This window comes from Phyllobates terribilis, unplaced genomic scaffold (assembly GCF_046119375.1).
Source record: "Phyllobates terribilis strain yellow unplaced genomic scaffold, ASM4611937v1 Scaffold_5__5_contigs__length_657084704, whole genome shotgun sequence".
NCBI classification, from domain to species: domain Eukaryota; kingdom Metazoa; phylum Chordata; class Amphibia; order Anura; family Dendrobatidae; genus Phyllobates; species Phyllobates terribilis.
In genome coordinates this window covers 112,201,735-112,225,845 of record NW_027362765.1, presented here as the reverse complement: position 1 = coordinate 112,225,845, position 24,111 = coordinate 112,201,735, and positions in this window count along the sequence as shown.

Genomic DNA, 24,111 nt, shown 5'->3' with positions numbered 1-24,111 from the left:
CAGAGACGGTATGGTAGCGTTCAGGGTCTTTACTGGTAACAACGATAGACCCTCCCGGAGTACTTGCTAGCGAACGGGGCCTGGTCAGTCCTTGAGCAGATGGGATCTCCCCTGGCCAGGCGTAGTTGTAGGCCTCCCAAGCTGACTGTACTCTTCTGGCTACCTTGCTAGAAGCTGATGTAAGTAGCCCACGTCCCTGAGTGTACCGTGTGGTGCTCACCCGTATGGCCGGTGACTCGGGGCCTTCTAATGGCTTCCGCTCCACGATGGCGGTGCTGGTCCCACGCGTGCGACCGGGCCTTCGGGCTTCTGGGCCAGGGGACCTGAAATCCCCTGCCTGACGGATTCTGCTGCTTGGTAGAAGTTAGTCCCCACAGCCTCGGACTCCGGGTCCGGTAAAGAATCTTCTTAGTCAGGGCGAGCTCTTTAGCTGCCAGCCCCTGACTCCTTGTGACTCTGCTGCTTCCTATGCTGCTCTTGTCTCTACTCTTCCTGGACTCACTAACCCTGCCTCAGCCCCGGGTTTATACAGGGGAAGTTCTTCCCCTCCCAAGGCTGGGCAGGAGGTGTGGCATGCACAGGATCCCTGACCAAAGGACCTCCCACCTGCTCTCAGACGTAATATCTCTATCACTGTGACAACCAGACCCCTGGGGTGTCACACTCCCCCCTAGTGAAATTTAGTACTCCGGGACTAAACACTTTTTAGAAAAATATAACAAGGTATATCAAAGAACAATAAAATACAATAAGGAAACACAATAAGATGGTCACGGATGTCCGCAACCGGGTGCAGTCTTTGAAGAAAAGCAAAGGTGTCCATTTCACCAACACAGGGAGACGTAACCAGGTAGGGGTCTGTCCTACCCCGAGTCCTTAACAGTCTCTAGTCCATCCTGGGTTACGCTCCAACTATATACAAAGGATTCCCGGTAAATCCACCGAAGACTCCTAAAAACAACTAGAAACACAAAATTACACACAAGCAACAATAAACAGGTAAACATTGTAAAACAACTTAAATATTTAGATCCTCCAACGTGCGGGTAACTGGCCTCTAGTGGCCCTAGTGGACCTACGGAGCTGACTGTCTGGCCCTGAACTACAGGGTGTAGGAGCTGTCAAGGGTAAACTGGGCAGCTGTCTACCGGCTCTTTGTCTCACTAGGGGTACGGCAGGCTCACTATAAGCAGAGGGTGGATTCTCCTGTTCCGCTTGGGTGGAGTCTTCTGCCTCCTGGACCGGCTGCTCTTCCAGCTCTACCCGTTGCTCCGTAGGTTCTTGGGATGATGGTTGGAGGAAGGTGAGTACGGGTACCACAACTGCACCATTGACTTGAGTCCAAGACCGAGGGAAGTCCCCGAGCACGGTACTAACCATATCTTCCCTTTCTTCCACGGGTCAATGGTCTTCCTGTTCCTCCTCAGGGTTCCTCAGTTGTTCGGGGCACTTCTTCAGGTGGTCCCGAGATACAATGGCTGTGGTTTCCCCTCCGTCTTTACTGATGGTACAGACCTTCGGGTTCTCGTGGCTTGAGGGCAGTACGGTGTACGGGTCCTTCTCCCACTGGTCGTCCAACTTGTGGAGCCGTCTCTTCCTCTTCAAGACCTGCTCTCCGGGTACCAGGGGAACAGCGGGAGCATACTGGTTGTAAGTCTTCTCTTGTCTTTCCCTAGCCTGACAGAGACTTCGCTCCACGCTCTCCTGTACTTTCCGGTACTGCTGCTGCCTCTCTGTGTCCCAGTCTGTTTCTGGTGAAGTGTCCTCGGGCGTCAGGACTCCCATTTCCAGGTCAACAGGTAACTTACCAGGTCTTGCCCTCATTAGGTAAGCCGGGGTACAGTTGGTGGAACCTACCGGGATGTGGTTGTATAGGTCCACCAGATCGGGCAACTTCTCAGGCCACAGACTGCGTTCTTCCAGGGGCAACGTTTTTAGAAGATCCATTACCACCTGGTTCATTTTCTCACAAAGTCCATTAGTTTGCGGATGGTAGGGTGTCGTCCTTATCTTCCGGCAGCCATACAGATTGCAGAATTCCTGGAAGACCTCCGCTTCAAAGGCAGGTCCCTGGTCCGTCAGCACTTGGTCCGGGTACCCGTGTGGACGGCAAAAGTGCTGCTGGAAGGCTCTAGCTGCTGTTCGAGCCGTTAAGTCCTTGACGGGGACGACAACCAGAAACCGGGAGTAATGATCCACGATGGTTAACGCGTAGATGTAGCCACTTCTGCTGGGGGTCAGTTTTACATGATCCAAGGCTACCAGTTCCAACGGTTGCCGGGTGACGATGGACTGCAGGGGAGTCTTCTGGCTGGCCCGGTCCTTCCTTCTCAGATTGCACGGGCCACAGTCTCTGCACCACTTCTCGATGGTTCCCCTCATGCCTACCCAGTGGAACCGCTCGCGCAGCAGGAACTCCAGCTTTTTCCAACCGAAGTGTCCAGCTCCGTCGTGGTATGCCTCCATCACCATGGCTGCGTCTCTTCGTGGCACCACTACTTGCCAGAGTAGTTCATGCGTCCTGGAGTTAACCATTCTGCGGCACAACTTCCCCTTGTAAAGGAACAGTCGACTCTTCTCTGCCCATAGTTGTTTGGCTTCCTCTGGAGCGTCTGATTCCAGGCTAGCCTCCGGGCGAGTCAGCATCTCCTTCACCAGTCGGACGGCAGGGTCGCTGTCTTGCGTTTCCGCCCAGTTGTAGTGAGGTAAGGGGTTCAACGTAGCAGCCTGCTTACTCCTTACCCGGTGGGAATACTGGATAGTCCCATGACGGTGGAACGCAGGGAGTTCAACTTCTTCCAGTCCCTCCGGATCTTCTCCTCCGTCCGGCAGGTTGGGCATCCTGGACAGGGCGTCCGCGTTGGTATTGGAGCGCCCTGCCCGGTATTTAATTGTGAACTCGTAGTTGGACAGACGGGCCATCCACCTCTGCTCCAGGGCACCGAGTCTTGCCGTGTCCAGGTGTGTCAGCGGGTTGTTATCCGTGTATACGGTGAACCGGGAAGAAGCGAGGTAATGCTTAAAGCGCTCGGTGACTGCCCATACCACGGCCAGGAACTCTAGCTTAAATGAGCTATAATTCTCGGGATTCCTTTCGGTGGGTCGCAGTTTTCGGCTGGCATAGGCGATTACTCGCTCTTTCCCCTGCTGAATCTGGGACAGTACGGCTCCTAGCCCGACGTTACTGGCGTCGGTGTAGAGGATGAAGGGCTGGCTATAGTCCGGATACGCCAAGATTTCATCCCCCGTGAGGGCCATCTTCAGCTGGCGGAAGGACTCTTCCTCTAGCTCTTCCCATTTGAAGGGCGGCTTCTGGTTCTTGGCCTTCCGGGACTGGCCTATCAGGAGGTCCTGCATAGGCGCCGCCTTTTTGGTGAAACCGGGAATAAACCTTCGGTAGTAGCCTACCAACCCTAGGAACTGCCGCACTTCTTTTACGCTGGAAGGGCTTGGCCATCCTTTGATTGCGGTGATCTTATCGGGGTCGGGAGCCACTCTGTCAGCGCTCACCACGTGTCCCAGGTATTGCACCTTTGGTTTCAGGAGGTGACACTTGGAGGGTTTCACCTTTAGGCCGTAACTCGCCAGAGCTTCGAACACCTCCGCCAGGTGTTTCAGGTGGTCCTCATACGTTTTGGAGTATACGATGACATCGTCCAGGTACAACAGGACCGTCTCGAAGTTTCTGTGGCCCAGACAGCACTCCATTAATCGTTGGAAGGTTCCTGGGGCGTTGCAGAGTCCGAACGGCATGCAGGTGAACTCGCTAAGTCCCATCGGGGTGGTGAATGCGGTCTTCTCCCGGTCCGCCTCTGCTACAGGAACCTGCCAGTACCCGCTAGTGAGATCCAAGGTAGAGAAGAAGTTAGCAGATCTTAAAGCAGCCAATGACTCCTCTATCCTTGGTAAGGGGTACGCATCCTTGTGTGTGATACGGTTGATTTTCCGGTAATCTACACACATCCTCATGGTGTTGTCTTTCTTTTTGACTAAAACTAGTGGGGCTGCCCAGGGGCTACAGCTATCCCGGATTACCCCAGCCTCCTTCATGTCTCTAAGCATCCCCTTGGCGTGTTGGTAATGTGCAGGGGGTACGGGTCGATACCTCTCTTTTATGGGAGGATGATCTCCCGTGGGGATGCGGTGTTCTACCCCCTTGACTCACCCGAAGTCTAACGGGTGTTTACTAAACACTCTCTCATACTCTTGAACCACCCGATAGACTCCTTGTTTCTGGTGTGAGGGAGTGGAGTCAGTACCCAGATGTAGTTGCTGACACCAGTCCTCCATGTCTTTCTTAGAGCCGTTACCTTCCTCCGGGTGAGATGGAGGCAAGGGTTCCACAGATTGTATAGAATTTTGATTAGTGGTATATAATTTGGCTAGCGTGGCATACCGGGGCAGGTACACTTCCCTCTCCCCGATATTTATTATGCGAACGGGCACCATCCCATGGCGTACATTGACCACCCCCCGTGCTGTCAAAATGGTGGGCCTACTGTCTGAGTAAACTGGTTCTACCATTGCCTGGTAATCTCTACCTCTCAGACCAATAGCTGCCCGGCACCAAATCATCATTTCACTTTTTGGGGGCATGGCAATAGGAAAAGGGTCACACATTCTTACGCTACCAATCTCACCGCCGGAGAGTTCCACTTGTTGCCGTTGCATCAGTGCCCGGATCTCTTTCTGGAGCACCCGCTGCTCGCCGGAGCTGGCATTCTTGGCAACCTGCTGTAAAAGGAAAATCACCTCTGCAAGACAATTTTCAATTACATTAGTTCCTAGAGTTATTTTTGGGTGACTCTCATGTTTGTCAATATCTACAATGATCAGTCCCTGTGCGGCCAGTTCGACTCTACCAATTTTGATGGTCACCTCTTTAAATCCGATCTGTGGCACGGGCTGACCATTGCTGGCGATGATACTCAAGTCGTCGTCAGGGTAGCGGGTAATATCCGAGTCATTCCAGTACTGCTTGAAGAGCACGTACGGGATGGTGGTGACCTGTGACCCGGTGTCCAGTAGGGCACTCATGGGAATGCCATCCAGTACCACAGGCAAGACTGGACGTCCTCCCACATATCTGTCGCGCCAGTTCGATGGGCCTGGTGATCTTTTTCCTGGGGGTTGGCCCTCTACCCCAGGTTGTGCCCGTTTAAAGAACAGTACCTTTCCATATGTCCGGGTTGATTGCAGCGGCGGCAGATGGGTCGTCCGTCCTCGCTGTATCGGTCACTGGGTCTTCCTCTGGCCGGTGGGGTCCTCCTTGGTCGACGCCACGGGATGTCCTCCGGTCCGGATGCCAGCTGGATCTTCCCTGGAGTGGAAACCTGTAAAGACTGCACAGTTCGGGTTAGCGCAGCAACGCTTTTAGCTAGCTCTTGGACCTGATGGTGTAGGTCTGGAGCCGGGTCATTGTCCAAAGCCTGCGCATCAGCTCCCACAGGCCCTGCTGACAAGGGCGCCGCCTCCTGGTAGTAAGTGGTAGTGGGGCGTCTGTGGGTCACAACGCCACCTGGTGCCGGTTCTCGGAGCACCCGGATGGCTCTGTCCTTGAACTGTGCAAATTCTAGATGAGGGTCCTGTAAGGCCATTGCCCGCAACTGGGTGCGGTGGGCATTGCAATATAAACCCTCTATAAATTGTTCGGTCAACAGCCTGTCCTCGTTTCCCACTCCATTAGGGTCGGTCTGCTTAATGGCCCTCAGGGCCTCTTGTAGGTTGAGTGCATAGTCCCTTATACTCTCATGCGCTCGCTGCTTGCACCCGTAGAATCTAAGTTTAATCTCGGCTGAGGTGCGGGTATCAAAGGTGTCCTTCAGCCGGGTTAGTATCCCTGCGACAGTCTTCCTCCCAGGTGGCCAGGATTTTACTTCCCTTTTGGCTGCCCCAGTTAGTTGGGCCACCAGGATGCTCACTTTTTGCTCTTCTGTGAGGGGGTACACCTGGAAGAGGCTATCCAGCTTTTCTCTAAAGTCATGCAGGGTATGTGACTCCCCTGAGTACTGGGGTAGCCAAGCTGCTCCCGGGATATAGGGCATGGTGAAGGGCATAACTGCAACAGCGGTAGCGCTGGCGGGGGTTGAGGCAGTGGAGCTCTCCTCCGTATCCGACATCTTCCTCCCCCCTAGTGGACCGTGGCCTACCTTGCGATGATCCTGTTCCGTAGGCCGCGGCTCCGCAGTGGATCGTCAGGGTTGAGGACCTTCCGTCGCGCTCCTGTGACGTCGGCGTCTGCTGGGCTCCTTCCAGGACCTTACGCAACGTCCGGACGTGAGGCGGGGCTTCAGTTCTCGCGCGCTTTCGGAGTCCACGCCCCTCTTCTTCCCGCGCGGCGTCCTCAAGATGGCGTCCAATGGCGGGAAAACTCCACGGATGGCGGGAAGAAGGCTGAAGATGGCGCCGGATGGCGGGAATCTTCACCGATGGCGGGAATCTTCACCACTGGTAAGTTTGAACAGTCTTTGCTTTTCAGGCACGCAGTACCCGGTGGTTGCGGGCACGTGATCCTGCCGACTACGCCAAAGTTGACGCGCCCCTGGGCCTGTGTCGCGCTGCGTTGCGCACGCGGGAGCTTACCCGGAGCCGGATCTGTTTAGGGTTGTAGTCTCGTGGCGGTGACCCGGTCCGTGCCCAGGGAGTCAAACTGGACGGCAGATTGTTAGCGGTAGAAAATGGTTGATGACTACGCCACCCGTTGAATGCAGCCAGGGGGCTGCTGCTGCAGGGCAGACCGCTGAGGCCGGTGGAAGGATGGTGCAGCGTGATAGTATAACCCCCAACGGGAGGGGTATGGCCTCAGGGCAGCCGACGTGGATGATGGGGGTAGCAGGAACCACTCAGAGACGGTATGGTAGCGTTCAGGGTCTTTACTGGTAACAACGATAGACCCTCCCGGAGTACTTGCTAGCGAACGGGGCCTGGTCAGTCCTTGAGCAGATGGGATCTCCCCTGGCCAGGCGTAGTTGTAGGCCTCCCAAGCTGACTGTACTCTTCTGGCTACCTTGCTAGAAGCTGATGTAAGTAGCCCACGTCCCTGAGTGTACCGTGTGGTGCTCACCCGTATGGCCGGTGACTCGGGGCCTTCTAATGGCTTCCGCTCCACGATGGCGGTGCTGGTCCCACGCGTGCGACCGGGCCTTCGGGCTTCTGGGCCAGGGGACCTGAAATCCCCTGCCTGACGGATTCTGCTGCTGGGTAGAAGTTAGTCCCCACAGCCTCGGACTCCGGGTCCGGTAAAGAATCTTCTTAGTCAGGGCGAGCTCTTTAGCTGCCAGCCCCTGACTCCTTGTGACTCTGCTGCTTCCTATGCTGCTCTTGTCTCTACTCTTCCTGGACTCACTAACCCTGCCTCAGCCCCGGGTTTATACAGGGGAAGTTCTTCCCCTCCCAAGGCTGGGCAGGAGGTGTGGCATGCACAGGATCCCTGACCAAAGGACCTCCCACCTGCTCTCAGACGTAATATCTCTATCACTGTGACAACCAGACCCCTGGGGTGTCACACTAATACTAATCTGGCTGGGGCTGCAGGGCACAATGCTGCAGAAAGGCTCCTCTAACTACTCCTATATAGTGTGTTTGGAACCAATTTAGCTGAATACGGATGGAACCACCACACTAATAGGAGAAATCAGCAAAAATTATGAATTGGCAAAAAAGGACAATGTATGAGGCAGTGACACACACTGAGTGCACTACAACCAGACGTGGCTGAAGCACACACTACAGGGTGAGCTGCACTCACACACACAGACCTTGCAGACTGCGGTGAATAGTGCAGATGCAGAGCACTGTGCACTAGCGCTGCAAGACAAAAAAAAATTCTCTATCTACTCCTATATAGTGTGTTTGGAACCAATTTAGCTGAATACGGATGGAACCACCACACTAATAGGAGATATCAGGAAAAATTATGAATTGGCAAAAAAGGACAATGTATGAGGCAGTGACACACACTGAGTTCACTACAACCAGACGTGGCTGAAGCACACACTACAGGGTGAGCTGCACTCACACACACAGACCTTGCAGACAGCGGTGAACAGCACAGAGAACTGTGCACTAGCGCTGCAAGGCACAGCGATTTATAAAGTAGCTTGGGTAAAGCAGAATAGACCAAATAAGTAGCTAAAACTGTCCCTCAGGACAACAGCGTCCTATCCCTAACTGAATTCACAGCAGAGTGAGCTCAAAATGGCGGCGGCGGCTTTTATAGTGCATCATGACATCATTTCAGCAGCCAATCACAGCCATGCCATTAGTTAAGATGCCTACATGCCTAACAGGATGTGCCCACACTTCTTAGGATCCTCATTGGCTGAATAAAATGAAACTGGCTCATTGCATTATGGGAATTTCCGATTCCGGTATACGATATTGCAAAAGTATCGGAATTAAGTATCGGAATTCCGATACCGCGAATATCGGCCGATACCCGATATTTCAGTATCGGAATGCTCAACACTATTGTTGAGTAGTGTTGAGCGATACCTTCCGATATCAGGAAATATCGGATCGGATTGGATCGGGCAGATACCCAAAAAGTATCGGATATCGCCGATTCCGATATCGGAAACCAATGCAAGTCAATGGGACACAAATATCGGAATGAAAATAAACCCTTTCTTTCCTTGTAGGTTAATTCTACGTGAAGGAAAACAACTAACAATAATGTAGAATGTATTGGGGGAGGTGGATGCCCAAATCGATGGGAACAGTGCTCACAGTGAAACATGAAAAGCCGGCAATTCAGCAGCGGCATACACAGGTACCCGACAATTTAAAACAGAAAGAATAGAGCTTCACACATAGATTAGATAGATAGAAACATGTCAGTCACATATATAAGAAGTACAGTGACAGTGTTGCTTACTGTACTTGTCATTTAGTGTAAAGGATTTATTTAAAAAAATAATAGTGTTTTCATGCACCGTCTCTTTAAAAAAGCCGGCCGGCAATTCAGCAGCGGTACCCGACAATTTACAACAGAAATAATAGAGCATCACACATAGATTAGATAGATAGAAACATGTTAGTCACATATATAATAAGTACAGTGATAGTGTGGGTTACTGTACTTGTCATTTAGTGTTAAAATAAAGGATTTATTAAAAAAAAAATTGGCGCGTGGTTCCCCGTAATTTTAGTCTCTAGCGGAGGTTAAGCAGACGGCTGGGGCAGATGTTTGAAGCCTGGGAAGAGAGTGATACCCACGGAGATTCCCAGGCTACTAATATCAGCCCCCAGCTGAATACCTAGCCTTTACTAGCTATTAAAATGGGGGACCCCCCCAAAAAAATGACGTGGGGTCCCCCCCTATTTTAATAGCTAGCAAAGGCTAGGCAGACAGCTGGGGGCTGATATTAATAGCCCAGGAAGGGTGCCATGAATATTGGCCCCCTCCCAGGCTAGAAACACTAGCCATCAGCCGCCCCAGAAATGGCGCATCCATAGGATGCGCCAATTCTGGCACTTAGCCTCGCTCTTCCCACTGCCCTGTAGCGGTGGCAGTGGGGTAATACGGCTGGGGTTGATGTCAGCTTATAATGCCAGCTGACATCAAGCCCAGGTTAGTAATGGAGAGGCATCTATAAGACACCCCCATTACTAACCCCATAGTCAAAGTTAAAAAAAACCCACAAACACCCAGAATAAAGTCCTTTAATTGAAATAAAGACACAATTCTTTATTGTTCTAAATTAAACCATACTTACCATCACGCCCATTCCAGCTGAAGCCAACGATATCCTGCAATAAAAGAAAAATAATAAAGCAACATCATCCTTACCTTTCGATGGTTCCCAGGACAGCTCCAGCTCTGCTACATCGAAATGACAGGCTGGATCGCAGCAGAAAGCTGCCATCCAGCCTGTCATCTCGCAGACACTGAGAAGCGCAGGCATGCTTGCTCTCCTCAGTGTCAGGCTGTGACGGCATCCAGATGAGCCTAATCTCTCACGCTCACCGCATGCACAGGAGAATTCTCCCACACTGTCAGTGACGTGCTTGAGGTGAGCTGAGTTCATTGTCGGCTCATCGGGATGCCGTCACAGCCAGACACTGAGGAGCGCAAGCATGCCAGCGCTTCTCAGTGTCTGCGGGATGACAGGCTGGATGGCAGCTTTCTGCTGCGATCCAGCATGTCATGTGAATGTAGCAGAGCTGGAGCTGTCCTGGGAACCATGGAAAGGTAAGGATGATGTTGCTTTATTATTTTACTTTTATTGCAGGAGATCGTTGGCTTCAGCTGGAATGGGCGTGATGGTAAGTAGAGTTTAATTTAGAACAATAAAGAATTGTGTGTTTATTTCAATTAAAGGACTTTATTCTGGGTGTTGTGTTTTTTTTAAATACTTTACTAGAAATTCATGGCGGTCATGTCTAATATTGGCATGACCCATGAATTTCGGGCTTAGGGCCAGAGGATAATACAAAGTTGGCCCTAACCCCTTTATTACCCAGTGAGCCACCGCACCAGGGCCCTGGATGAGCTGGATACAGCGCCAGAAGATGGCGCTTCTATGAACGCAACATTTTCTGGGGTTGCTGCGGACTGCAGTTCACGGCAGGGGGGGCCCACAAAGCTTGGGCCACCCTGCGCTGTGGATTCCAGCCCCCAGCTGCTTAGTAGCACCTGGCTGGACACAAAAATAGGGCGAAGCCCCACATATTTTTTTTTTTAAACTTATTTAATGAAATTCATGAAATAATAAAAAAAAAAGGGCTTCCCTATATTGTTGTGTCCGGCCAGGTACAAATAGGCAGCTGGGAGTTGGGGGCAGCCCGTTCCTGGATTCTGTACCTGGCTGGCATACAAAAATATGGCAAAGCCCACGTCAAAATTTTTGGGAAAAATTAATTAAAAAATAAATAATAATTTAGGGACTGCATCTTTATTAACCCCTCAAGTGTCATTTAGTGTTAAAATAAAGGATTTATTAAAAAAAAATTGGCGTGGGATCCCCCATAATTTTAGTCTCTAGCGGAGGTTAAGCAGACAGCTGGGGCAGATGTTTGAAGCCTGGGAAGGGGGTAATACCCACGGAGCTTCCCAGGCTACTAATATCAGCCCCCAGCTGAATACCTAGCCTTTACTAGCTATTAAAATGGGAGACCCCCCAAAAAAATGACGTGGGGTCCCCCCTATTTTAATAGCTAGCAAAGGCTAGGCAGACAGCTGGGGGCTGATATTAATAGCCCAGGAAGGGTGCCATGAATATTGGCCCCCTCCTAGGCTAGAAACACCAGCCGTCAGCCGCCCCAGAAATGGCGCATCCATAGGATGCGCCAATTCTGGCACTTAGCCTCGCTCTTCCACGCTGCCCTGGTGTGGTGGCAGGGGGTAATAGGGTTGGGGTTCATGTCAGCGCCAGCTGCCATGAAGCCCAGGTTAGTAATGATGGGCGTCTATAAGACACCCCCATTACTAACCTACAAAGTGTTGAAAAGAAAAAACACACACTACACCCAGAAAAAAATAATTTATTTGAAATAAAACACACCATTTTATTTAATTCTTAGTTTACTAAAAAAAAATAGTTACCTGTCCACGTTCCTGCGCTGATCTCCCATGCACAGCTGTCACATCTGGAGATGGTGACAGCTGTGCATGGCTGCTGTAAGCTCACGCTGCCGGGAACACGTCCGCTCCCGGCAGCGTGAGCCCTGACTGAGGTCACCGGAGTGCATTCACTCAGCGCAGCTCCGGAGACTTCCTTTACGGCACTGCTGTACTGTGGGAATTTCTCACGGTACAGCAGGGCCGTAAAGGAGCTGACCGGAGCAGCGCTGCCTGAGCTCCGGCGAACCAGCTTATGCAATGACGGGGCTGCTTTACGGTCCCGTCATTCTAGCGGCGGCAGCGGTTCAGAGCGGTCACATTCTATGTGGCTGCTCTAAACTGGAGATCATCGTGGGACACTCGTGGACTACTACGGAGGGGTAAGGATAAGGTTGTGGTTTATTATTTTAGATTTTATTACAGGAGATCGATGGCTTCGGGGAATTAGGTGTCTAGGTGAGTATAGGTGTAGTTTTTTATTTTTTACTTTATTTTAGGTGGCGATCGGCGGGGACAGGTAATGTATAAACTAATTTATTTTAGGTAACCACTGGCCACCAATGAAATGTATTTAAAATTTATTAGGGACACAGTAGGGCAATTTAATTAGCAGGATCAGGCTGATGGGAACTACTGCTCCCATCGAGCTGATCCTGCTGGCACGAGTGGACGGGGGACAGACATAGGCCGATGGGAGTAGTAGTGTCACATCGGCCTATGTCTGCCTGCATGCATACACCAATCATGATGGGCTGATGGTCTGGGAGGTGAGGCTGACCTGTGCGGCCGTGAGAAAGTTCATGTGAGTTCATGCAATGCAGTCAAGCATGAACTCACATGAACCCTCTGAGGGCACCGCGGCAACTTCAAATGAACAGCTGATCAGCATCACCTGATACCTCAGCTGTTCATTTGAAATAACCGGCGGGAAAGCGCAGCACAGAACGGGAAAGCCGGCTGTGAAGTCTTTTCATTGCCGGCTTCCCCGCCCGGGTCCTTCGCTCCCCGCTCCTTGGTGCTGTGCTCCCCGCCCGGTCCTAACTTACGATCGGGATGGGAGGTGGCGAGGGGAGCGGAGGATCGGGGTGGGAGGCTGCGGGGAAGCGAGTATGGGGCTGAGTGATTGTTTTAAAGCCGGCGGGCGGTAAAAAGCCGCCGGCTTTTAAACAATCAGGAGAATTCTCCCACGCTGGGATGGCATTCTGATGACAGGCTGGATCGCAGCTGAGCGCTGCCATCCAGCTTGTCATCCTTCAGAGACACTGCAGAGCGCGGGCATTATGGGAACTTCCGATTCCGGTATCCGATATTGTAAATATATCGATCGGAACTCAGTGTTGGAACTCTGATACCGCGAATGTCGGCCGATACCCGATATTACAGTATCGGAATGCTCAACACTAATCATGACCCAGTGGCTATAAGTTACAACTCTGCTGATTAGAACTAGAGGCTGGGATCAGCAATGTCATTTAATTTAGTTTGATGCCAGGAGAATCATCTCATAAGAAGTTGGGGTCAGCAAAGTCATTTAATCCTTAGTAAGCAGGAGATTTTAATAGGTTATCCTGAGCAAAGTGTTCGTTAGTGAAGATGTCCCATCCATCAGTTACGTAATTCTGCAGCCAATTAGTGCCTTGCTAAACTAGATGACTGGATGGATGAGACAACATCATCCCTGGTTCCTTGCAAAATCACTAAAGCAATGTCACTAGATTGGCTGGGGGTTGGAGTGTTAGGCTGTGTGCCCACAATGCGTTTTTTAAGCGTTTCCGCAGCGGCAATTCCGCTGCAGAAATGCTTAAAAAGCGCATGGTAGAAGGTCTGCCATGTTCCTCAATGATAATCCGCATGTGCTGTGCACATGCTGCGGAAATTTCCTCTGCGGATTATCATTGCGGAAAAAAACGCCTCACTACCAATTATTTTGCGGAAGTGCTGCGTTTTCGCCGCCATTGAGTTGCATTGGAATGCATGTGACTTGCCCCCTGGGCCATGGGGCACTCGAGACCGGACTTCAGGGCAATGCTGGGAGTAGTAGTGGCGACCCGGTCCCGTGGCTCAGGGTGGTCAGACCAGTGGTAGTCTATGATGTGCTGTAGGTAATGTCCGACTACGCCACCCGTGGATTGCGGTCAGGGAGGACTGCCGCTGCAAGGCAGACCGCTGAGGCTGGTGTTGGGGATGCAGCAGGGAATAGTACAACTCCCCACGGGAGGAGTGTAGCCTCAGGGCAGTGTAATAGGATGCTGGGGGTGATGGTGCAGGCGCAGCAGTAACCACACAGAGTCCAATAATGCAGTCCAGGGTCTTTTTTTAATCTTATCATAGACCCAACAGGAGTACAGGGTAGGAATGGACCTGGGTGTCTGAGGGCATTCAGGCGAGCTCCGCTGGCCAGGGTGAGTGGGTAGGCCTACCGTTCTCTCTCTGCCCTTGCTGACTATCTCTCCCTTTAGTGGCATGATAGCCCACGTCCCTGAGCTTGCCGTGTACTACGCCTGTATGGCTTGCGACTCGGGCCTTAGGTACCTGTAGCTTCTCCGTGCAGTACCGGTCCCTCTGTGTGGTGGAACCTCCAGGCTTCTTGGCCAAGGGACCTGAAATCCCTTGCGGGTTAATGATCTGCTGCAGGACTTGCAATCCTGACAGCCTCGGACCCCAGTGTCCGGTATGTAGTTTCTCTCTGCCAGGACCGGCTCTCATCGCCTCTGTCCCTGGCCTTCTGTTCCTCCTTTGCCTCCTGGACTCCTCAGCTGCGGCTGACCTGTCCCTCTCTTCTGGGAACCCTTCTGGATACTTCAGAAGTGGGTCCTGGTCTCACTAACCCTGCCCTCAGTACCAGTTTTTATAGGGGCAGCCTGCTCCCCCTACTGGCCTGGGACAGGAGGTGCGGCATGCAAATGGTCCATGACCAGAGAACCTCCCTCCTGCTCTCAGACACAGCCTTACAAGTTTGTGGCATCCAGGCCTGGGGTGACACATTCCCCCCTAGGAAAGCTTAGTACTCCGGGACTAAACGAGAAACACGATACAGGGTAGAAATTATAACATAAACATAACAGAGAAGAAAACAACAAACAACACCACATATTGAGTTCTTTAGGTCACAGTATGGCCTGTGACCGGGTGTCCATTTCACCAACACAACGGGAGCCTTTACCAGGTGGGGGTCTGTCCTTGCCCCGAGTCCTTGACAGTCTTTATTCTTTCTTTTGGTTAGGCTCCGAACATATTTACAAGGAAGTCCCGGTTACTCAAAGTTCATAACCTTTTAGTCCATTTGTCACTATGAAAAACTGGAAAACAGTATTAATAACCAGGGCACAAACATAACACATTAAATATATACATTATACATTTAGATCTTCCAGTGAGCTGGCATTTGACCCCTAGTGCTCCTGGTTGACCTCCTTAACCCACTGTCTGGTGGTGGACCAACCTGGCTTTCCCCACTATCATTGAGGGTACAGCTACTAGCTGGGTGTACAGGTAGGGCAGGTAGCTGTCTGCGGGTCCTTTGGCTTACCGCAGGCATGGCAAGCTCGCTGTTAGCAGAGGGTTGACTCTCCTGGGCTGCTGGCGTGGGTTCCTCCGCCTCTGGGGCCACTTGCTCTTCTTGTTCTTCCTGTCCTCCTGTAGGCTCCTGCTGGGTAGACTGAAGGAAGTGTAGGACGGGTACCACTATTGCGCCATTTATCTGAGTCCAGGTCTGGGGGAAGTCTCCGAGAACTGTGCTGATAATCTCTTCCTTGTCCTCTGCGGGTTCAAGGTCATCTTGATCTTCACTTGGACTCTGTAGTTGCTCGGGGCACCGTTTTAGGTGGTCTCTGGAGACGGTGCTAGTGGTTTCTCCTCCATCCTTGGTAATCACACATACCTTCGGGTTGTCGTGGTCGGACTGCAGTACTGTGTACGGGTCTCTCTCCCACTGGTCATCCAGCTTGTGTAACCTTCTCTTCCCCTTCAGGACCTGCTCACCAGGTTCCAGGGGACCAGCAGGGGCATGTTGGTTGAAGAGCGTCTCTTGCTTTTCCCTCGCTTGAGCCAGACTCCTCTTCACACTCTCCTGTACCTTCTAGTACTGTAGCCGCCGTTCCGTATCCCAGTCCGCGTCTGGGGAGGTGTCCTCAGGTGTCAGGACTCCCATTTCCAGGTCGATCGGCAGCTTACCTGGTCTTGCTCGCATCAGGTAAGCCGGGGTGCAATTTGTAGCATTCACCGGGATATGGTTGTACAAGTCAATCAGGTCTGGCAGCTTCTCCGGCCACAGGCTGCGTTCTTCCAGGGGTAACATCTTGAGGAGATCAATGACGATATTGTTCATCTTCTCACACAGCCCGTTGGTCTGCGGGTGGTAAGGCGTTGTCCGAATCTTCCTACAGCCGTAGAGGTTGCAGAACTCCTGGAATACTTCAGCCTCAAACGCTGGACCTTGATCTGTCAAGACCTGTTCCGGATACCCATGTAGACAGCAGAAGTGTTGCTGGAAGGCTCTGGCCGCAGTTTGGGCTGTCAGGTCTTTAACAGGAACCACTACCAGAAACCGGGAGTAATGGTCCACAATTGTCAGGGCATAGACGTAGCCCGACCGGCTTGGAGCCAATTTCACCTGGTCCAGAGCTACCAGCTCAAGAGGCTGCCTGGTGACGATGGGCCTCAAGGGTGTCTGCTGGCTGGTATGGTCCTTCCTTCTGAGATGACATGGGCCGCAGTCCCTGCTCCACTTCTTGATGGCCCTTCTCATGCCGACCCAGTAGAACAGCTCTCTCAGTAGGAACTCCAGTTTCTTCCACCCGAAATGTCCCGCTCTGTCATGGTAGGCCTCCAGGACCATTGCTGCATCTCGCCTTGGGACCACTATCTGCCAGGTCAGCTCGTGCGTCTGGTGGTTGACTAGTCTTCTGCACAGCTTACCCTCGTAGAGGAATAGCCTGCTTTTCTCCTTCCATATCTGCTTGGCTTCCTCTGGAACATCCGGGCCAGGGCTAGCGTCTTCCTGGGTTAACATGTCTTTCACCAGGCGTATTGCAGGTTCGCTATCTTGTGTTTCAGCCCAGCCGTGGTGGGGTAAGGGATTGAACATGACGGTGGTTAAGTCCTTGTCTCTTACCCGGTGAGAATGTTGAGCGGCCCCATACAGGTGGAACGCAGGGAGCTCTATTTCCTCCAGCTCTTCCGAGTCGTCTTCTCCTTCAGGTAGGTGGGGCATTCTTGATAGGGCGTCTGCGTTGGCGTTGGTTCTGCCTGCCCGGTATTTGATTGTGAAGTCATAATTGGATAGCCGGGCCATCCATCGCTGTTCTAGGGCACCTAGTCTTGCATTGTCCAGATGTGTCAACGGGTTGTTGTCCGTGTACACGGTGAACTTTGCGGAGCCCAGGTAATGCTTAAACCGTTCTGTGACGGCCCACACCACTGCCAAGAATTCTAGCTTGAAGGAGCTGTAATTCTCCGGGTTTCTTTCAGTGGGCCTCAGCTTCCGGCTGGCATATGCGATCACCCATTCTCTGCCCTGTTGGTTCTGTGACAGTACGGCTCCCAGCCCCACATTACTGGCATCGGTGTGGAGGATAAAAGGCAGGCCATAATCAGGGTAGGCCAGGATCTCATCCCCCGTGAGGGCCATCTTCAACTGGCGGAAGGACTCCTCTTCCGGCTTGTCCCACTGGAAGGGTGGCTTGAGACTTCTGGATTTAGATTGCCCTATCAGTAGGTTCTGCATAGGGGCTGCCAACTTAGTGAACCCGGGGATGAACCTTCGGTAGTAGCCTACCAACCCGAGGAATTGCCTCACTCCCTTGATGTTAGAGGGGCTTGGCCAGCTCTTGATGGCTGTAACTTTGTCGGGGTCGGAGGCTACTCCCTCTGCACTCACCACGTATCCTAGGTATTGGACCTTCGGTTTTAACAGGTGGCACTTTGAAGGCTTCACTTTCAGGCCGTAGCCTGCCAGGGCTTCGAACACCTCGGCCAGGTGCTTTAGATGGTCCTCGTAAGTCTTCGAATAGACGATCACGTCGTCCAGGTAAAGGAGGACCATCTCGAAGTTTCGGTGCCCTAGACAGCATTCCATCAGCCTCTGGAAGGTCCCTGGTGCATTGCAGAGCCCGTAGGGCATACAGTTGAACTCGCTCAGTCCCATCGGGGTGGTGAAGGCGGTCTTCTCCTTGTCAGCCTCTGCCACAGGAACCTGCCAGTACCCGCTAGTAAGGTCCAAAGTAGAGAAGAAATTAGCTGATGTTAGAGCTGCTAAAGTCTCCTCTATCCTAGGTAACGGGTACGCATCTTTATGGGTGATACGATTGATTTGTCTATAGTCCACGCACATTCTCATGGTACCGTCTTTCTTTTTTACCAAAACTAAGGGAGCTGCCCAGGGGCTACAGCTATCTCTAATGACCCCAGCTTCTTTCATTTCTCTCAGCATACCCTTGGCGTTCTGATAATGTGCTGGGGGTACAGGCCTGTGTCTCTCTTTTATTAGTGGGTGGCTCCCCGTGGGGATATGGTGTTCTATCTCTTTTACTCTTCCGAAGTCTAGCGGGTGCTTACTAAAAATTCTCTCGTACTCCTGAACCACCCGGTAGACTCCTTGTTTTTGGTGCAGGGGAGTGGAGTCAGCACCCACATAGAGTTTCTGGCACCAGTCCTCCTTTTGTTTCTGGGAGCCATTACCCTCCGCCTGTGGAGATGGAGGCAACGGTTCCACGGCCCTGATAGCTTTGTGCTCAACAGCAAACAGTTTGGCAAGTGTAGCGTACCTGGGTAGGTGTACCTCCCTCTCCCCAATGTTGAGAATGCGAAAGGGCACCCTCCCATGACGGACATCAACCACCCCCCGGGCTGTCAAAATGGTGGGCCTGCTGTCTGAGTACACGGGTTCTACCATGGCTTGGTAGTCTCTGCCTCTCAACCCGATTGCAGTCCGACACCAGATCATCATTTCACTTTTGGGAAGCATGGAAATGGGGAATGGGTCACGCATTCTTACGCTACCAATCTCACCACCAGACAGTTCTACCTGCTACCGTCTCATCAGGGCTCTTATCTCTTTCTGGAGGACCCTCTTTTGGCTGGAGCTTGCATTCATCGCCACCTGCTGTAAAATCACAATTACTTCTGAAAGACAGTTTTCAATTACATTAGTACCCACAGTTATTATAGGGTGACTTTCACGACGGTCAATGTCCACAATGATCACTCTCTGTGCCGGCAGTTCCACCTTACCAATCTTGATGGTCATCTCTCTGAACCCCACCTGCGGCACGGGTTGGCCATTGCTGGCAATGATGCTTAAGTCATCGTCTGGGTAGCGGGTTATGTCAGCGTCACTCCAGTACCGCTTGAAAAGTACGTAGGGGATGGTAGTCACTTGAGACCCGGTGTCCAGCAGTGCACTCATGGGGATACCGTCCAGCACTACGGGTAAGACCGGGCATCCTCCCACGTACTTATCACGCCAATTAGACGGGCCTGATGACCTTATGCCTGGGGGTTGGCCCTCTGCCCCAGGTCGGACCCATTTAAAGTACAGTACCTTGCTATGTGTCCTGGCTGACTGCAACGGTGGCAAATCGGCTGTCCATCCTCAGTGTAGCAGTCGGCGGGCCTCCCTCTGAACGGCGGGATCCTCCTCTGTCGACGCCACGGGACATCCTCTGGACTGGAAGCCAGCTCGATTGGTCTTGACGGTTCCACCTGCAATGACTGTACCGTCCTGGTTAATGCAGCCACGCTCTTTGTTAGCTCCTGGACCTGATGGTGCAGGTCTGCAGGCTGGGATGGATTTAGGGCCTGTGCATCAGCCCCCACAAGGTCTGCGGGGTAGGGCGCTGCCCCCTGGTGGTAAGTGATGGCAGGGCGCCGGGAAGCTACAGCGCCACCTGCTGCGGGTTCTCTGAGCACCCAGATGGCCCGATCCTTGAACTGCGGAAAAGTAAAATCGGGGTTCTGTAGGGCCATGAGGCACAGCTGGGTTCTGTGGGCGCTGGACAGTAGACCTTCCATGAACTGGTCAGTGTAATGCACACGCCCGGACTGACTGGCGTGTGCGTGTTTAGTGGTTCCACTGTGCCATGAACCGGAGAGTGCCTGGAGGGGCATAACTAAGTATCTGCCCGATCCGACCAAGGTCGCACGACGGCATACGACGCCAGTGCACCAGGGAGAAACCGAGCAGAGGGACCAGGGTCCACTCCAGGTCAGACTCCGGACACGGCGGTTGACCCACTCCGGGGAATGCAGGAACAGGCAGACTAGAGCGCAGGCTGCGTAGGGTCCAGTACAGACTGGGAGACAAATTCGGAGCCGCAGATGCGGTAAACAAACAGAGTAAAGCGAAACTGCAGGTGCGGTAGTCAAGGCCGAGCAGAGCAGAACCGCAGATGCGGTAGACAAGGCAGATCAGAGCAGAACCACAGATGCGGTAGGCAAGGCTGAGCAGAGCAAAACCGCCGACGCGGTAGACAAAGCTGAGCAAAGCGAAACCGCAGACGCGGTGGACAGGGCTGAGCAAAGCGAAACCGCAGATGCGGTGGACAGGGCTGAGCAAAGCGAAACCGCAGACGCGGTGGACAAGGCTGAGCAAAGCGAAACCGCAGACGCGGTGGACAGGGATGAGCAAAGCGAAACCGCAGACGCGGTGGACAGGGCTGAGCAAAGCGAAACCGCAGATGCGGTGGACAGGGCTGAGCAAAGCGAAACCGCAGACGCGGTGGACAGGGCTGAGCAAAGCGAAACCGCAGACGCGGTGGACAGGGCTGAGCAAAGCGAAACCGCAGACGCGGTGGACAGGGCTGAGCAAAGCGAAACCGCAGACGCGGTGGACAGGGCTACGGCAAAGCGAAACTGCAGACGCGGTGGACAGGGCTGAGCAAAGCGAAACCGCAGACGCGGTGGACAGGGCTGAGCAAAGCGAAACCGCAGAGCGGTGGACAGGGCTGAGCAAAGCGAAACCGCAGACGCGGTGGACAAGGCTGAGCAAAGAGAAACCACAGACGCGGTGGACAGGGCTGAGCAAAGCGAAACCGCAGACGCGGTGGACAGGGCTGAGCAGGCAAGAACCGCCGAAGCAGCAAGCAAGGCAGAGCGGAGGGGACAGGGCTCTGTTCACACGGAACAGACTGGAAGGGAAAGGCAGAACCAGGTACACACAGGATACTTGCAATGAAGTAGCGAGTGGACTCTAAACTCACAAACGGGAGTACAGAGACAACGAGTAGGAGGTAGGTACAGGATCAGATTCTGCAAGAAAAGGGAAGGTACGGACTAGAGATGAGCGTTGTTCGACTCGAACTGTTCGCCAATCTCAAATTCGAGCTGTTTTGGGCGGTGTTCGAGCCGTTCGGCGAACACGAACGATTTGAGAAAAATTCGGCTGTTCGAGGTTATGTTCGATAACTGTTCGTGCACCAAAATCATAACTGGATTTTTTCTCTGTAATGATGAAAATTAATGTTAATACGCAGTTTGAGTGTACAGCGGGGTGGGGGGAGGGGCAGGGGATGGATCTCTGCAGGAATAATGAAGATCTCCATTTTTTTTTCTCTTTCCCGCATTTACAGTGGGGAGGTGCAATCTGTCAGCCTATCAGCAGCGCACACACGGAGCGAAGTGCTTTTTTTCACACAAGCAAGGGCATGTGTCATTGGCAGTGTATGCCACATGTCCTTGCCCTATAAGACCAAGCCATTTTCCCTGTCGCCACCATTTTCTCACTGCTGCAGCTGCGTGTTAGACGGCACCGCTGTTGCTGTGTGCGCTATACCTTGTTAATTTCAAGCCAATTTTCGCACAAATCTACAGATAGCTTGGGAGTAGGGAATAGTTGTGATTGCAGTCCTTTTAAGGACTAGGTTACAGCATTTCCTACGACTTTTATCAGGCAGGTCTGTGCTCTTAAATAGATAGATTGTGGGAGTAAAGACTAATTGTAATTGCAGTCCTTTTCAGGACTAGGTTACATCAGTTCCTATCAGTTTTTGCCAGGCAGGTCTGTGCCAGTGCTGTGCAAGTTTTTTTCACAGCATTTGGCTGAATCTAGCAAAGCTAATCCTTTTTGGCCTATTGCAGAGTGTGTTAGTCAGTGGAGTAGCCTATCTGTGTTGCAAGATATACCACCTGTGTATAGAATACCAATTTTTTTACTGCACCTAGTGAAGTAAAATCTTTTGGGCATAGCATCATTCTATTAGTCCATCTATACTGACCTCCATCAGGTTGCAAATTGAATATAATTTTTTTCTGCATCTAGCACTGAAAAAATATTTGGGCTTCTAGCAGTGTGTGGGACTTTCTCTATTAGTCCATCTATACTGACCTCCATCAGGTTGCAAACTGAATATAATTTTTTTCTGCATCTAGCTCTGATAAAATATTTGGCCTTCTAGCAGTGTGTGGGACTTTCTCTATTAGTCCATCTATACTGACCTCCATCAGGTTGCAAATTAAAAATAATTTTTATCTGCATCTACCTCTGAAAAAATATTTGGGCTTCTAGCTGTGTGTGGGACTTGTTCTATTAGTCCATCTATACTGACCTCCATCAGGTTGCAAACCGAATATAATTTTTTTCTGCATCTAGCTCTGAAAAAATATTTGGCCTTCTAGCAGTGTGTGGGACTTTCTCTATTAGTCCATCTATACTGACCACCATCAGGTTGCAAATTAAAAATATTTTTTATCTGCATCTAGCTCTGAAAAAATATTTGGCCTTCTAGCAGTGTGTGGGACTTTCTCTATTAGTCCATCTATACTGACCTCCATCAGGTTGCAAATTCAAAATAATTTTTTGTCTGCATCTAGCTCTGAAAAAATATTTGGCCTTCTAGCAGTGTGTGGGACTTTCTCTATTAGTCCATCTATACTGACCTCCATCAGGTTGCAAATTAAAAATAATTTTTTGTCTGCATCTAGCTCTGAAAAAATATTTGGCCTTCTAGCAGTGTGTGGGACTTTCTCTATTAGTCCATCTATACTGACCTCCATCAGGCTGCAAATTAAAAATAATTTTTATCTGCATCTACCTCTGAAAAAATATTTGGCCTTCTAGCTGTGTGTGGGACTTGTTCTATTAGTCCATCTATACTGACCTCCATAAGGCTGCAAATTAAAAATAATTTTTATCTGCATCTACCTCTAAAAAAATATTTGGCCTTCTAGCTGTGTGTGGGACTTGTTCTATTAGTCCATCTATACTGACCTCCATCAGGTTGCAAACTGAATATAATTTTTTTCTGCATCTAGCTCTGAAAAAATATTTGGCCTTCTCGCAGTGTGTGGGACATTCTCTATTAGTCCATCTATACTGACCTCGATCAGGTTGCAAATTCAAAATAATTTTTTGTCTGCATCTACCTCTGAAAAAATATTTGGCCTTCTAGCAGTGTGTGGGACTTTCTCTATTAGTCCATCTATACTGACCTCCATAAGGCTGCAAATTAAAAATAATTTTTATCTGCATCTACCTTTGAAAAAATATTTGGCCTTCTAGCTGTGTGTGGGACTTGTTCTATTAGTCCATCTATACTGACCTCCATCAGGTTGCAAACTGAATATAATTTTTTTCTGCATCTAGCTCTGAAAAAATATTTGGCCTTCTAGCAGTGTGTGGGACTTTCTCTATTAGTCCATCTATACTGACCTCCATCAGGTTGCAAATTAAAAATAATTTATATCTGCATCTAGCTCTGAAAAAATATTTGGCCTTCTAGCAGTGTGTGGGACTTTCTCTATTAGTCCATCTATACTGACCTCCATCAGGCTGCAAATTAAAAATAATTTTTATCTGCATCTACCTCTGAAAAAATATTTGGCCTTCTAGCTGTGTGTGGGACTTGTTCTATTAGTCCATCTATACTGACCTCCATCAGGTTGCAAACTGAATATGATTTTTTTCTGCATCTAGCTCTGAAAAAATATTTGGCCTTCTAGCAGTGTGTGGGACTTTCTCTATTAGTCCATATATACTGACCTCCATCAGGTTGCAAATTAAAAATAATTTATATATGCATCTAGCTCTGAAAAAATATTTGGCCTTCTAGCAGTGTGTGGGACTTTCTCTATTAGTCCATCTATACCGACCTCCATCAGGTTGCAAATTAAAAATAATTTTTTGTCTGCATCTAGCTCTGAAAAAATATTTGGCCTTCTAGCAGTGTGTGGGACTTTCTCTATTAGTCCATCTATACTGACCTCGATCAGGTTGCAAATTCAAAATAATTTTTTGTCTGCATCTACCTCTGAAAAAATATTTGGCCTTCTAGCAGTGTGTGGGACTTTCTCTATTAGTCCATCTATACTGACCTCCATCAGGCTGCAAATTAAAAATAATTTTTATCTGCATCTACCTCTGAAAAAATATTTGGGCTTCTAGCTGTGTGTGGGACTTGTTCTATTAGTCCATCTATACTGACCTCCATCAGGTTGCAAACTGAATATAATTTTTTTCTGCATCTAGCTCTGAAAAAATATTTGGCCTTCTAGCAGTGTGTGGGACTTGTTCTATTAGTCCACCTATACTGACCTCCATCAGGTTGCAAATTCAA